A 17,278-nucleotide genomic window follows, 5' to 3' on the forward strand; every position below is an offset into this window, starting at 1 on the left:
TCATGTTTCCTTGAGAAGGTCCAAGGCATACTTCCTTTGATTAAGGAATAAGCCTTTGCTGGAGGAAGCAACCTCGATGCCAAGAAAATACTTTAGATTGCCCAAGTCTTTGATGGAGAATTTCTGAGAGAGAAATGATTTCAACTGAGCTATCTCAGAAGCACTATTCCCCGTGATGATAAGATCATCCACATAAATGAGGACTGCTACAATTCCAGACGATCCCTTCTTAACAAAAAGAGAGGAATCTGCACCACTCCGTTTATATCCTATGCTGGTAAGAACACAACTAAGCTTTGCGTACCAAGCACGAGGGGACTGCTTCAAGCCATATAAGGCTTTATGGAGCTTACAGACCATTCCAGGTTGACTGGCCGTAGAATACCCAGGGGGGATTGTCATGTAGACTTCTTCTTCAAGGTCACCATGAAGAAATGCATTCTTTACATCCATTTGGTGTAAGGTCCAATGGTGATTAACTGCGACAGACAAGAGTACACGAACAGAATTCATCTTTGCAACAGGAGCAAAGGTCTCTTTGTAGTCAACACCGTATGTTTGTGTGAAACCTTTAGCTACAAGTCTGGCTTTGTGGCGTTCGATAGTCCCATCACTATTAAACTTCGTCTTGTACACCCATCGACATCCAACGGGTCGCTTTCCTGGTGGAATTTTAACAATTGTCCAAGTTTTATTGTCAGCAAGAGCTTGAAGTTCTTCCTGCATTGCTTGTCTCCAAATGGGAAGTGAGTTAGCTTCATTGAAGCTAGTGGGTTCAATGTTTTGAGTAATGCTACTGACGAACGCTGCATGAGAAGAGGACACGTTAGGATAGGAAATATATTGTGCAATTGGGTACCTGGAGGCAAAAGTGACGAAATCTTTGAGTCTTGTGGATGGAACTCGTGTTCTATTGGATCTTCTAAGATCCCCAGATGAGGTGGTTTCGGGGGCATGATCTATTTGACGAACATCCTCTGAAGTGACTTCGGTTGCACCTGGAATAGATGGTGTGGGATGGCAGCAGTTGTCAACAATTGGTAAAGGAATTGAATCAAAAAGATACTCCCCCTGAAAGTTGACCCCAGACGGTCTTTCAAAGAAGGCTTTAGTCTCGTCAAAGTGTACATCGCGAGAGATAATGATCCTTGTAGTTGAAGGATCATAACACTTGTATCCCTTTTTTTGTGGAAGAGTAACCAAGAAATGCACATGAGGTTGCTCTGGGCTCTAACTTGTCCCTGTGAGTGGCCTGAATATGGACAAAGCATTGACAACCAAAAACACGTAAGTGAGACAAATTTAAAGTTCGTTTTTTAAGGATCTCAAGAGGAGACTTGAAATGAAGAACACGACTTGGTAATCGATTAATGAGGTAAGTGGCAGCAAGAACCCCATGAGACCAAAACTTCTTTGGAACATTCATTTGGAACATGAGAGATCTTGTTTTTTCTAGGAGGTCTCGATTTTTCCTTTCCGCAACGCCATTCTGTTGGGGTGTGCCAACACAGCTTGTCTCATGTAATATACCTTGCTCAGCTAAAAATTCAGAGAATGTATTAGACAAGAACTCAGTGCCATTATCTGAACGAAAAACCTTGATATGAGAGTTAAATGCACTATTGGAATGTTACTTAGTAATTAGAATATTACTCAGTAATTATTCTCTGTTCCCTATCATTAAATGGGCTGTTGGTCTTATGCCTCAGGAAGGCCAAAGGGCGTTGTTGGCATGGCATTGACTTGAAACGCCTGGGACTTGTTCAGCGGTTGATTAATCAAATACAACCCATTGGTGTAGGTTCCTTCACCAATCTTCTTCTTGGTCATTCGATCCTGAAAAATCACAGATTGTGAAGAAAAAAAGGCATCACAGTTTAAGGTGTGGGTTAATTTTCCCACTGATAACAACTGAAAAGGGAAGGATGGCACATAAAGAGCCTCAGAGGCTGTGTTTGAACCAAATAGGTTGATCTTCCCACGACCAAGAATAGGAACTGAATATCCATTAGCTACCGAAACAGATTGTTTTTTATTTGGAACTTGTAAATCATAAAGACAAGCCTTACTGTTGGTCATGTGATCTGTTGCTCCCGAATCCACAATCCAAACATCAGAGGTAATATTATGAGATAAGGAAGAAAAGGCATGAAAGGTACCTGGAGCTGCAGAGGTATTCGAGGAGGTGGTATCATTCTTTCCAAACTGTTGAAGCAGTTGAGCTAATTGGTTGATTAGAGCAGATGAGTTGGGATTCTCTTTTGTGGAGCTACTATCATTGTGAGCTTGATTTGCTGTGAACTTGGGAAAGCCCCTGTTATCTTTGTTGAACTTTGGTTTCAGGTGAGGATGGAGGATCCAACACTTGTCCTTGGTGTGCCGAGCCTGTCCGCAATGCTCACAACTGATTGGATTTCGCTTTCCTTTGAAGTTCTTCCAGTCTGGTTTTTGTTTTTCAGCAACGAAGGCTTTAGACTCTGAAGGTTCAGACACCAATTTTTCCTGGGGATTCATGGCCTTCTTTCTTACTTCTTCGCGCTGAATCGTAGTACAGACATTTGAGAAGGAAGGAAGTTCTGTGCTCATGAGTATGTGCCTACGAAGGTCTTCATACTCGGAGTCAAGACTGGCTAGCATTTGAAAGACCTTATCTTCTTCTGCTCGTTTGAGAAGTATATTGGTATCAGTGGTATGAGGCCTATAGAGTGCCAATTCATTCCACCTACTCTTTAGCTTTCCCAAGTGTTCAACAAAGGATTTCCCTTCCTGGGTTATGTTTGCAATTTCTTTCTTAAGTTGAAAGATACGAGCTGCATTGTTTTGCTGACCATACATCTCTTTAACAGACTCCCATAGATGATAGGAGGAATCAGAATAGCTAAAGATTTCTGCGATCTGTGATTCCATTGAGTTAAGGACCCATGACATAACTAGTTGATCCTTGCAGAGCCACTCTTCGAATTTTGAGTCATCAGAGTCAGGTGCTAGAGTTTTCCCATTGATGAATCCGAGTTTAGACCTTCCTCCAAGAGCCAGTGTGATCGCTCTTGACCAAGGTATGTAGTTAAGTCCATTTAGCAAAATGGAGCATAATCGCATATTTGGATTAGACTCTGATTCAGAGCTTCCTAAGGACAGAGTTTGTTTCTTTTTGCCTTCTCCCATTTTGATGAAACAGCAGTCAGAAGCTAAAGGAACTTACAGCTCTGATACCATGTAGAAAAACAGGGGACAAAGACAAAAGAGAAGGCAAGCAGTTTAGGTGGTTCAGCTGGAGATAATTCCAGCTTACATCCACTGTGAGAATCAACTTCTCATTAACATCATAAAAAGAGAAGAAACACTCTCTTGGTACAAATAGAGGTCTGCACTAGCAGCCAACTGAACACCATTAATGCACTAACGGCACTATTACACAACCCAAGCCAACAACGCCCTTTGGCCTTCCTGAGGCATAAGGCCAACAGCCCATTTAATGATAGGGAACAGAGAATAATTACTGAGTAATATTCTAATTACTAAGTAACATTCCAATAAACATTTATGTGGGTCATGCCCAATTTTAGGAGGGTGCCAACACTAGCTTATGTAACCAAACAAAGAGAATAAGAACCTAGCATCGCAAGGATTTAGACTTTAGAGTCTTAGGCAAATAAATTGATGAATAATGTTATATTTACCACATTTTTATACCATCTCATGTGTCATTACTTTATTGGACAAAGTTTTTCTTTTCATTTTTGAGTTTTTCTTTTTATTTTTTAGCGTCCAATGTATGAATGCCATGTAAGTTGCCACATAAGGTGGTATGAAATTGTGGTATAAAAATATGAGATATTTAGCACCACTGTAAACTGATAAAGGATTCTTTAAAGCATTTTCCCATGTAACTGTAAGAATGAGAAAATGAAATTAAAGGTTCAGTGATTTGGAGTGATATATGCATAGTGAGTAGCAATGGGTTTTCTTATTTCGGTGATTCTTGTTATTTTCTTGGATGATCATATGAAATTCTGAATCTAAATAAAATCAAGGTGGTTCCTTATCTTTTATAACTTATTTTTTTGTTACACTGATCGATATGTCTCTTCTGGGATATACCCTTCAGCTTTATTCCTCCTATTATGTAACACATGACAATACCAATATGGTCATAATATGTAGCATTACGTGGTGTCCATGTAGTTATGGCAGTAAGGAACATGGAGGCTGGGACAAATGTCAAAGAAGCAATCCTTTAAGAAATCCCCAATGCTAAAATTGATGTCATGGAGTTCGACCTCAGCTCATTGGCATATGTAAGAGCACGTACAATGATATAGCTAAATGCTATGCTATATGCTAAATATATCATAATTGATAAAAAAAAAACTCACTACAATGGCATAGCTAAATTTAGCATTTTCTATGCTATTGCTAAATTTTCCACTATATATAGCAGAAAATTTAGCAATTTTTATTGAAGAACTCAAGAAAAAGTAGACCAACCATCTGAAAAATATGAGTAAAGAAAGAATAAAAAAATTAAGTGAAAGAAAGTGATTGATTGAAAAAGTGCCGGGTCCCATATGGAGAGAGAGAAAATGATATTCACGTGGGTGGAAAAGGTTGCAGCTAGAGGCATGAAGATGAGTTTTGTGCCATTGGAGCACATAAAACTATAGCTATAGCTTTTGTGCCATTAGAGCAAAAAGTACAAAAGTTATTACTAAATGCTAAAAGTCATGCTAAATATAACTAAGGAGTACAATTTCGGATTTCGCAGAAATTTCGATAAATTTTAAATTTCGACAAAAATTAAACATAAACAACAAAAATTGCTATCAAAATACGGAAATTTTGAATGAAACTTTACTATATGTTTATTTAACATATTATCTACTACATTGATAAAAAACATTGAAGAAACCAAATTATATAATAGGTTTCATGTGATATAATATGAATATAATGCGCGCTGGAGGCAAATACTGTTAAATAAAATTAGTATAATGAATAAATAAAATTAGTATATTATTTATATATATTCTATAATTTATATACTAAATCCTAATACTAAACCCTATATACTCTAATACTCTTTATACTCTATAATCTATACACTAAACTCTATATACTCTATAATCTATATATGGTATAAGATATTAGGATTTAGGCCTTTTAAGATATTTTTAATTATTTTTTATATAGAAATGTATTAGGGTTTAGGGTTTAGGGTTTAAAAACAAGTAAACGAAATTTCAAAAGAGCCAAATGCAACCCCAAATCCTTTTTTTTCTTCTTTTCAATTGGCCCAAGACCGTAAACTTTTTTTTTTTCTTTTCTTTCCTTCCTTTTCCTCCTGTGAGCCTCCATCATATAATTGTTTTCGTGTAAACCACAGTCTTATTGATTAATGTTCTCTATGTATTATTTATCATTATTAGTTTTTGGATTAATTTTAATTAGCAACGGAACCTATATTTAGGTCGTTCTTATAAATTAGTAGATGGTTAGGAAAAAGAAAAGAAACATAAAATACAATACTTAAGAAAGAATTTCATTAATTGCGTTACTTTAAATTGATTATCTAAGAAATTTTCTACAAGTTTAGAATATTAATGTAGGGGTACGTGGCACTAAACTATTTGTATAAAGTAATGATTCCCAGCTTATCAGCTTTTTATATGTGCACAAAACTATTCACAATTAAAGCTGATTTCATCATTCATTTTAAATAAAAGGATAAGTTTGTGACTATCTCTTCTTCGTTCTCTTCTCTTCTCCTAGTTCCAGTCGCTTTCTTCTCTCCCTCCCCCCCGATCAGTTCCTCCTCTTCCTCAATTCCTCCTTCTCTTCCCTGATCTCTTCCTCCTTCTCCTCTCTCTCCCGAATCTCCCTCCCCGATCTCTTCTCCTTCTCTTGGGTTGCCCAGATTTGGCCAGAATCAGTGGTCCGATCACACGCCAGCAAGAAGAAGACTTCTGTGAGCGAAATTTCCCGAAATTTCGATAATTTCTACGAAATATTGACGAAAAAGTGACAAACTCGTGTTAAAATTTCCATAACCCCCAAAAACGAAAATTTCACTGAAAATTTCAAAATTTAACTCCTTGAATATAACATATAGCATAGCATATAGCAAAAAACCATTGTACATGCTCTAAGAAAATTTGGAGCAGACTATAATGCCTTGGGCCTTCCATTGAACATCCTTGTGTAAGATAAACAATTGTCATTTGTTACTACTTTCTTGGGGGAAGCATTTTTTGTATAAGATTGATGAGTGTGCATTTTGCATCACTTTATGATACTAATTCCTTGACCTAGAGTGTTAGAACTCGCTATTTTGTGTTTCTTGTCTTGTTTTTGTGTTTTCAGGTCAAATGAAGCAGAAATGAGAAAAAGAAGCAAATGGAGCCATTTTGGGAGAATTCCTGGTCAAACCAGGAAAACGAGTGAAATCCTGGTCAAACCAGGAGAAGTGCAGAAATCCTAGTCAAATGAGGATTCCTAGTCACACTAGGAAACATCAAGTCCAGAACCATCATTGCGGAGCTAGAAATGTGAAATCCTGATTCGAACAGGAAATCCTGGTTGAACTAGGAAACCTAACCCAACTAGGGAAAGGAGTCCTAGTGACACTAGGAGACCCCAGGGGCAATATGGTCATTACGAGAAGTCGAAATGGATAAGGAATCTCTCATTTTCAAGAAATCCTAGTTGCACCAGGAAATGTTTTTCAAGGTTCCAGAAGCTTTCAGAAGGTGGTGGACATCCATGGAAATGAATGAAGGGAAGAAATGAATTTGAATTCAAATGGAAATGAGAGGCAAAATGGGAAGTCAAAAGTGGAGGGCCCATGGGCCCTATGGATGCCGAACCAAGTGGGCCATGCATGCACATGCATGGGCCCAAACCCTAGCAGCCCAAAAGCCACACGCAAGGGGGTAGATGGCAGCCATGCATGCGCATGCATGCCATGCAAACCCTAGCAAGAGAAGGGGCCATGCGCAAGCCCAAGGTGACAAGCCCAAGGTGGAAGCCCATGGAGTGAAACCCTAGCCCATCTTGTGCAAGCAACTGAAGCCCAACATGGAAGCCCAAGACTACCAGCCCATGCGCCAAGGAGGGACCCTAACTAGGCTAGGCGTGAGCCACTTAAGCCCAAAGGGAGCAGCCCATGCCGCAAGCCCAAGGTGCAGCCAGCCCTAGCTGATGCCGCAAGGAACTAGGAGAGCAAACCCTAGCCAGCCGCAACTTCCTCTTCCTTGCCTCTCAAGGAAGGCTTCTCCTATTTAAACCCCCTCATTCAGACTTTTAGAGATCACTCTTTTCTCTCCTCCTTCAGCCGAAATCACTCTCTCCCTCTTAGTTTTATTTTGCTGTTTTAGGGTTTTAGTTTCAGACTTTGATTGTTGTAAGGTGAGCCGAATTCAGAGAGAGGTTTAGAGAGAGGGTGGCGTGACAAGTGAGAGGGAAGTACCACCTGCTGCCGCAAGCCCAAGCTCACCTTGCCGTGAGCCAATTGCTTGTGCTAGGTGCCTCCTTCTTCTTCTCTCCTTGCCGCAGCCCCCATTTGTTGCACCTCTGATTTTTGTTTTCTTTTCCCTTCTAGTTTCAGATTTAATGTTGGATATTGGTTTCTGAATTTATTTAATTTAAGTTTCTGAATTTAATTAGTTTATGGCTTTGGTTCTGATTTTAGTTAGTTGTTATTTAATCTTTGCAATCTGATTTTATTTAGTTATCTCTTTATTGCTTTCAATTCATGTTGCTGAGTTCCATTTGTTTATGCTTTTAATTTCTTTAATTTTGCGTTTCTGATTTCCGTTAACAAGCATGAATTGGGATTTTATTTATTTGTTAGTTTCTGTTTTTATTTGTTTTATTTAATTATGTAGGTTAGTTATTCTATCTTGCATGTTAGTCGTAGGTCGATTAATGGATTCGTATGCTTTAACAAATCGTTTATCCGTCTCTTGGTCTGTTAGTTTGATGTTTGCGCGTATTAAATTTCCACTATCTATTAGAACCCCCGTCACTAGTTGTTTGCATCCTTTGACTGGCCACCTTAGGGTAATTGCATCTAGTTTATCTGTTAGGTTTAGCTGTGAAATAGTCAAAGACACTAAACCACAAGTAACAAGGGAATAAGGGATTATTCTTGGTAGTGGGGTTGGGCGACCTCTATAAGGAAATAGTCAAAGCTTATATGTTGTGCATGTTTGACGTTCTCATAAAACTTAATGACTCCTGCATGGGTAACAGCTGCCTTAGCTTGAACTAGGGAACATGTAGGTTAACTAGCTAAGGAAGGCCCAAGAAGCTCTTAGTTTATGCATTAGGAGAACAATGGCGAGAAAGTAACTAGCCAAACCTTTTTAGCTGTCAAACTTTAATATGTTGTGTTCAAATTAACTGTCATTAGCCTTGGATAGTTATTGCATGCTTATCTGATTTGAAACTGAAAATTAACATTGCAAGATAGAATAAAGTGTGTGTGCGTGACATCAACAAAGATAAATACTTGATAAGAGTTAATATCAGTACATTGATCACCTTTTTTGGGGGAAGCATTTTTTGGATGTTGATGAGGAACTTCTGGCAATTTTTTGGACAATTCATTCATTGGATGACTAGTGATAAACCCTTAAGATCTTCTATTTTATATTAAATTGAATTTTTCTCAATTATTTATACAATTTGTTCTAGATAAATACATAAGATAAATAATAAATATGATAATGGACAACCACATATTTATGTTATTTACAACAACAATGATTTAAAAGGTATTATTATTTTTTATATGTATATGTGTTATAAAAAAAAATGGAGAACGGAAAGGATAATGCTTTTTGGACTTTCCCAATTGACCATATTTAGATGATCATGTGAGGTGTTAGCTAATGTATGGTCAGCTTTTAATGGTGGTCTCAAAAGTTGAACATAAATCAGCTGACACCTCACATGGTCAGTTGGATAGCATTACCCAAACGAAAAAAAGAAGAAGAAGAATATGGGGATGAAGGATGAAATTGATCCCAGGGCCGAGTTGGGCTTGGCACAACCACACACACCAAACCAAAGCTACAAAGCCTACAAAAGGAGAAGTGGGCCCACAAAGAGAAGAATGTGCCGCTGATTTGCCATATAAAGATTGTCAGAGCATTTTCCAAATTTGTAGATTTGGGCTTTTACTCAAAACAAATAGGAAAAGAAGTAGTTGTTGTTGGGTCAGTCATGCAAATGCAAAGCTCGGTGTCAGCACTGTTAGTAGCTAGGGGTCACCAAAAAGCCCAAGGCCCGAAGCCCACCAGGCCCATTGGGCCTGAAGCTCGATCTGGCCTGAAATTTGGGCCGGCCTGGCCCGAATAGTCATTGGCTTCTTCAATAAGAAAATATAGGATTTTGGTTATGTTGTGAATCAAATATGAGACCTCATGCAACAAACTTCAACTCTCAACCAACTGATCTGACTAGTTTATTTGTCAAATTGGTGAATCATAACATATTTAATAGGTTTTTCGTTTGTATACTCTAATAAATTATTAAGGTCCATTAATTTTAACTACTAAATTTCAATAATTTTTTAGTTTAGGTACCAAAATTAAATAGTATTTTATATTAAGTACTAGTTGAAAAGTCAAATAAATTAATAAAGTAAACGGTATTAGAATTTACAAATATTACATTACATGCCACTACAATAAAAAAATAAAAATAATATTACATCACAAATATTAAATTAATTTATACTATATTGTATTAAAAAAAAAATCAATCCAGTCACAACTTAACTGTGACTGTCTTGGTAAATTGAGAGAGACAATTCACACCACTATACTATATATTATTTTGAGTAAAAGTATTATTGACTTCTATTTATCGAGTTAATTACACTTACACCCCCTGAGGTTTATCGTCTTTTCACATATACCCCCTGGGGTTTCAATAATTACACTTACACCTCCTGAGGTTTCAAAACTGTTACAAGTAACCTCTTTCGTTAAGTGACCGTTAGTAAAATGATGACATCAGCAAAAATATATTTTAATATGACAAAATTAGCCTTGTACAATAACCCAAATCAAGGTTAAAATATCCCAATTCCCAAACAACCAAATTTTAATTCAATAAAATTAGTATAACCCATACACCCAAACACCCAAACTCACCAATCTCTCAAAATTGAATTAGCAGAGATGTGTCCCCATCTTCCTTATCCCCATCACCAAGTACATTGTCTACAAATATCAATGGCCTCATACCATAATCTATATCAAATACCAACTTATTGTGCAACTCAAAGATCTCAAACATGTTTATAGCATCAGCATCTGATTTTTCAGGGTGCAACACACCATTACTTGGGTGCCTAAACTCAACCAAAATTTTCATAGATTGCCAATTATCCTTTTTATTAATGCATAATGAACAAATATCATCATACAAGTCAAGTAAGGAATACTTGTCACTGTCAATACTGCCAATTTTCCCAACATGTTTGCCTTTAAAGTGGACCTCAATTTCAAACATCCCCATCTTCCAAAGTCACTCTTAATTAAAAAAAAAAAAAAAAACACACAATGTTAGATAAAAGACACATTTTCTTATAACAAAAGAAAATAAACCAAGTTCATCAACATATGCCAAGATAAACAAGAAAATCTGAAACACACATTATGGAAATAAATATAGACTAAAATGATTTTTATTGACTGCTATTGCAGCATTATCAAAGCTCATTCTAAATTGTGAGAGGATGAGAGAGAGTGATAAGATTGTGTTTGATATTCTTCCACACAATGAATTACACCGTACACCATAGCCTTGTATACTAGAGCAAGATTATTTACAGTTGTTTTACATCTTAGCAGACTTTAACAAACTAAAGTAATATGCAAAACATAATTACAAAAAAAGAAAGTGTCTCAATTATTTTGAGAAAACATAATACTAAAGTAATACAAATCAAGCTTCGTTCTCATAACAAACCTTTCCAAGCACTTTTTCTCTCTCTCTCTTTCTCTTTGTTTCGACTCACCCCCCGAGATTAACTTTAGATCCTTAACATTAAACACAGTCCAGCTCTATGAATTCTCCCCCAAAATTTCCAAGAAAAATCAAGGAAGTAAGCCTAAGAGTAGAATGCCAAAGCTACAGAGAGAGAACTACTCCTTCTGAGAATAGGTGATTAAGAGATGGAGATTTCTTTTCAGATTAGGGCTGCCAACGAGTTCTCATAAGGGGAAGATGGAGAGGTTTTTTTTTTTTCTTGTCCGATGGTTATAGGAAACAAGGTGAATAGTATCCAAACAGTCTTATAACACCGGAAGGGTATTTTAGTATTTTAGTTAGTATAGTCACGTCTGTTATTGGTGCTTTTTCTTTTATGGGGTTATTCGTAACAGTTTTGAAATCTCAGAGGGTGTAAGTTTAATTATTAAAATTTCAGGGGGTGTATGTGAAAAAACGATAAACCTCAGGGGGTGTAAGTGTAATTAACTCCTATTTATACTATATTGTAGTATAATTTCTCTAAAAAAAAAAATTCAATTAAGTCACAACTTATCTGTGATTGTCGCACAACTTAGATGTAACTGTCGTTCAGTCACAACTAAATTTGAAGTTGTGAATGTCGTACAGTCATAACTAAATGTGAAGTTGAGACTACATTAGCAAATTTTCAAGATAATATAAAAGCTTCAAGGGCAATTTTGTCAAAATCTTATAAATTTTAACTAACACTCATCATATATGAGCCAAGGGATAAAAATGTCAAATGGAAAATACTCAAATCAAAGGGGCTAACATATTTGTGACCTAATCTAAAAAACTACATTTAAATTTGGTAGTTCAATTAAAATATTATATGGTCTTTATGTTATATCAAAAAATTATTGGGATTTAGTATTTAATCCTAATTTTCTAAAATTATTAATATACTTATTAAATTATTATATAATACTATAATCATATAATTTAGCAAAGAATAATAGTGTAAACTATGTAATACCATAAATAATAAATTTTTAAAATTATATATAACATTACAAATTTAAAACTATAGTTATTAAAGTTATTATAATAAACTATTATTTTAATCAGAAAACCTTGAGAACTCTCTCAATTCTCTGGTGGAGTTCTTTTTTTTTAGAGCTAACTCTAATTTTCCCTATTTGTGTGTTACGCTGTGAGGCCTTGCACTTGGAGCAAGCATACACTCCAACCACTAAGACACAGAGGAATGGAAGAAACAGAACCTAACTAATTCCAAAACCCCTGTATTCACTTTTATACTGGTCTTTCTTTTTTTGAGAAGCTTCACTTACCTTAGAGCTTATCAAACTTCTCTGAAGAAGAAGTTTGTGTGGTCATGTAGAAAATGGGAACAGATCAAGAGGTTGGAGGAGGAGCATACTATTACTCACACACAGTGATCATTAATGGAAGCGAAAGAATGGCGGCGAATTACAGCGGTCCACTGAGTGGACCTCTGAACCAGAGAGCAGGTAACAAGAGCTCCAACTTCCACATAGCTGGCAAGCCCGTCATTAGTACCACCGACGAAGAAGCTTACGTGGAGGTCACTCTGGACGTCGGCGACGACTCTGTCGCCGTGCGCAGCGTCGAGCCTCTCGAAGTTCATCATCATGAAGAAGATCATGTCGAGCTGAGCTTACTTGCCAAAGCTGGTGGTGGTTTGGTCAATCCTTAGGGTAGGATGGTTGACACGTGAAAACCCGCAAGCTTGCTTGGAGAGATTCTTCAATAAGCAGTTGTGCCACTTACTTGATACGACCTTTAAATATAATGCTAAAATTAAAAGTCAAATAAAAAAACAGATTTATAATATACGGCTAAATTAAAGTCAAACAAAAATAAAATTTAAGAGTTATGAATATATTTCTTACTGCAGTTAGAGTAGTGCAGCTTTTCTTATAACCTCTCTTTAACACCAATCAAGGTCTAGTTTTATGCAAAATCTTTAATGGTAGATTCATTCAATCACCAGCCAAATAGCTACTCCCTTTGCATGTGTATGGTTTATCATTAGTGTGCTTTACTTTCTTTTATATATATGCAATGCTTCGATTTTCGTTTTTAAGTGTCTCGAGAGAATTACATATATGCCGAAATGATTGTTAATATCCGTGAAAATTGCAGAAAGATTGCAAGCCTCAAAGTTGCAATGGCTGGGATTCCCAAGACAATGTGACCTTCAAGTACTATTTATGTTCCGCATAATTTTTCAGATACTAAATTTCACATAAATCTTTAGGTAGTTTGGAATTGATTATTTTCTTTTTATTCAGGTTGTAGACAGCAAGCTACATGTACAGCTCACACTGAAGCTGGAAGCATTTAGAATGAAATTGAAGCTGTCAAGCTGATGGATGTTATACTTGAAGTTCTTGGTTTACGAGTGTTTGTGGCATGGATTGGAGTGGAAGTGCATGTTGTGTGTGAGTTAAGTTGCTTCTATTGGATATGTTATTTTGCAGATTTAAAAGTGCAACAGAGGATACAATCTCTCCAGGCTGGAAAAGCAAAAGCATAATTTGTTTTTGTAGTTGTGTTCACTTGTCAGCAGTAATGTTTTCTATGCTTGGATGTCTTTTCTTTCTTGTTCTTGTTTGGAAACGCTTGTTGTCGTTCTAGTTGTAGTAGGGTTTTAGCTTTTCCCTCAACATTGATTGTAACATTATAAAAGGGAGGGAAAATGTTAGCAAAAGGACTATAAATATACCCCTACTTTTAGTTGAGGATCCCGATTTCACTTTGATTCAATTAAGGACTATAATTTTTCAAATGGCTCAATCAAGTACATTCCGTCATGTCTGTCACATTTACTGTTAAAAATTGGTCACGTGACCAATTTATAAGGGCAAAAAAGTCTTTTCTCCCCTTCCCTCCCTTCCCCTCCCCTCCCCTCCCCTCTCTTTTCTCTTGTATCTCTGCGCGCCATCCCCCCCTCCCCCACCCGTCCCAGCCTTGGCCCCATCCAGCTCCACCACCCCAACCCAACCCCGGCCCCGTCGCAAAACCCAGTCACACCCAGCCCCGGCGCCATCTCTCATATCTCTACGCGCCATCCCTCCCCCTACACAGTGAATCCAAGCTTAGACTTCTTTCCGTAATCAACGGAGAGATGCTCCAGGAGAAGCGAGCCGAGACCCGATCTGGTTCCTCCACCGACAGCATTGAAGATGAGGAAACCCTAGACCGGTACAGTTGTCAGCGAGCTTATGAATGCGGTCGAGGCAGAGATCGACGATCTCTTTGCCGATGGTGTAGTGGCCGCGGGCGAAGTTGTTGGCGGCGTCGTCCTTGCCGCTGATGAGCTGCTCAGGGTGGAAGAGCTGGCGGTAGGTGCCCGTGAGGACCTCGTCGATGACAGTGGGCTCGAGGTCGACGAAGATGGCGCGGGGCACTTGCTTGCCAGCGCCAGTCTCGCTGAAGAAGGTGTTGAAGGTGTCGTCGTCGCGGCCGATGGTCTTGTCGCTCGGCATCTGGCCGTTGGGCTGGATGCCGTGCTCCAGGCAGTAGAGCTTCTAGCAGGCATTGCCCACTTAGTGCGGCTGGGTGTGGTGGACGGGGCTGGGGGTGGGTTTGACTGGGTTTGACTGGGTTTTGCGACGGGGCCAGGGCTGGGCTGGGTTGGGGTGGTGGAGCTGGATGGGGCCAGGGCTGGGCTGGGACTGGTGGGGGAGGGGGAGGGATGGCGATGGTATAGGGGGAGGAGGGGGCGGGGATGGATGACTGTGACGGGGAGGGGGAGCTGGCTGGGGGGCAGAGAGAAAAGAGAGGGGGGAGGGGAGAGGAGGGGAGAAAAGACTTTTTTGCCCTTATAAATTAGTCACGTGAGGGTCACGTGACCAATTCGTAACGGTAAATGTGACAGACATGACGGAATGTACTTGATTGAGCCATTTGAAAAATTATAGTCCTTAATTGAATCAAAGTGAAATCGGGATCCTCAACTAAAAATAGGGGTATATTTATAGTCCTTTTGCTAACATTTTCTCTAAAAGGGAGGTCTTATCAATATATAAAAAAAGAAATTTAAGAAGATTGATTTTTGCTCTGTTCCACAGGCCATTGATTACTCAATTTGCAATATAAATAGCATTACTACAAATATTTATAGCATTTATAAATAGCATTTGATAAATGCTATGTAAAACCTATGATATCTTTTCAAAATAGCATTTGATAAATGCTATGAATAGTATTTAATAGCATCTTTTAACGACATTAAAAAAATGCTATAAATAACATTTCCTAGCATTTCTTCATAGCAAGGCATAAATGCTATAAAAAATAAAAACCTTTCTATAGCATGGTCTAACATAGCATTTGACAAAATGCTGTAAAAACCATTTTATAGCATTTTTTGGCTGCTATAGAAAGGAAATATTCTAGTAGTGCAAATTTTTATAGTACTATTTTGAATGGTGAGCAAAGGAAGTATGAGATGAGATATTGCATTGCTTTTTCTTGGAAGTTACAAATAATATTGAACTAGAAATTGTTCATTTTGCCTTGTCTTGCTTGTTGCAGGAAACTAATAAAAACTAATTGGATGAAGTGGTGGCCCTAGCATAAGCATTTTCCTGCAAATTAGAGTTCTGTTACATAGGCTTGAATACATGATCTGTGCACATATACTTAAATCTCTCATTGAGATGGCCCAAAAAAAAAAAAAAAAAATCTCTCATTGCAATCTAGCTAGGCCTTATAGGTTGTTTGAAACTGCTGAATGCTGATGTTCCCTTTCAAACCTTTTTTTGGTCACTTTACTGTGTAAAAGGAAACCAATCATATTCAACCTCCAAAAGCCATGGTAGTCAAAATTACATCTACTTAATTGCCAACCAGAAGTGAAAATGAAGAAAATCTAAGTATTCATGAAACCAACATTCTTATTTAAGCATTTTTATTGTTTTAGACACCTCTATCCATTTTATAGACCAGAATTCAACATACTCAACCTCTATCCATTTTTATTATTATTATTTTTCTTCATATATAAGGTTGATACAATTCAAAAAAATTCGTTTTGTAGTTCTGTGAGCTTTACAACACTAGTAGGATCTTGAACTTGGTGAAAGGGATCCAGAAGGGATGACACTGAAGGGGATGATACTGATTGTTTCCTTCCTCTCCCTTCCCTAGCCTTCGATCACGCATAGAACGCGATGATAGTGACATAGAGAACCTAGGCAGAGCCGAGCTTGCTTGCCGGCAATTTGCCATTTTCGGCGGTGTCAACGAGGCACCAGACCCCTTCCATCTTCTTCCTCTTGTCGTCCTGAGCTCAAAATTGGCCTCCGATCGTCCACCACCCGACAGAGTCACAGAGAGTCATCAATCTTATCCGATTCGATTCCAAGATCAACGAAAATGAACGACGCCGATGTCTAGCTCTAAGCATATCTAGCAGATGGTGAAGTTCCTTCAATCTTCTCTGATTCAATTCCTAGATCAGTGAAAATGAACGACACCGATGTCTAGCTCCAAGCTGATCTAGCAGATGGTGAGGTTTATTCGCCATGAAGCTGAGGTTCATTCACCAAAATAGTTGTGGATTATTTTGATTTTAAATTGACTGAGATTTGGTTATTATTTTGATGCAATTTCAGTTATATGATGTAGTTTCAGTTTTCTTATGCAGTTTCAGTTTTTTGATGTAGTTTCAGTTCACAATTTCAATTTTCTGATCAGTTCAGTTTCAATATTTTTCAAGTTTACCCTTGTGTTTTGTTACATGGCAAATATAAATGGTTTTAAATTTTGTTTTGCACATACCATGCTAATCAATTGGTATTTTCCGTATTTTTGTGTCTTTTTTTGTCTTTGTGTCGGGTGTTTTTTGTTTGGCTTTTTTGGGGGGGGTGGGTGGGCTGCAAGTAAGTAGAAGGTGGGATTTGAGTAATTATTTTTCTTTGGGTACTTTTGGTTAATTTAAAAAGTTATCAGTACCTTGTACTTAATGAACTCTATTAATAATTGTACATGTGTTATAATTGTAATGGATTGACCATACCACCAAATTAGGGTTATAATCACACACAATAATTTCTCGGTCTGAAGTTGGAATTCTCAATTATTTTCTTCACACAGTGACCACTTATATAAAGGGAGGGGAGCCGTGGAAGACAAGGAGGCAGAGAAATAAGATGACAACTCGTCTCTCAGTTTTATAATTAAAAAAATTAAGAAAAATTAGAGTTTAATCCTTCTAACATTTCTTATTTAAAAAAAAAACTTATGATCTTTGTTTTTTTTT

The sequence above is a fragment of the Dryas octopetala genome, chromosome 9 (assembly GCF_963921425.1).
Source record: "Dryas octopetala chromosome 9, drDryOcto1.1, whole genome shotgun sequence".
Lineage (NCBI taxonomy): Eukaryota > Viridiplantae > Streptophyta > Magnoliopsida > Rosales > Rosaceae > Dryas > Dryas octopetala.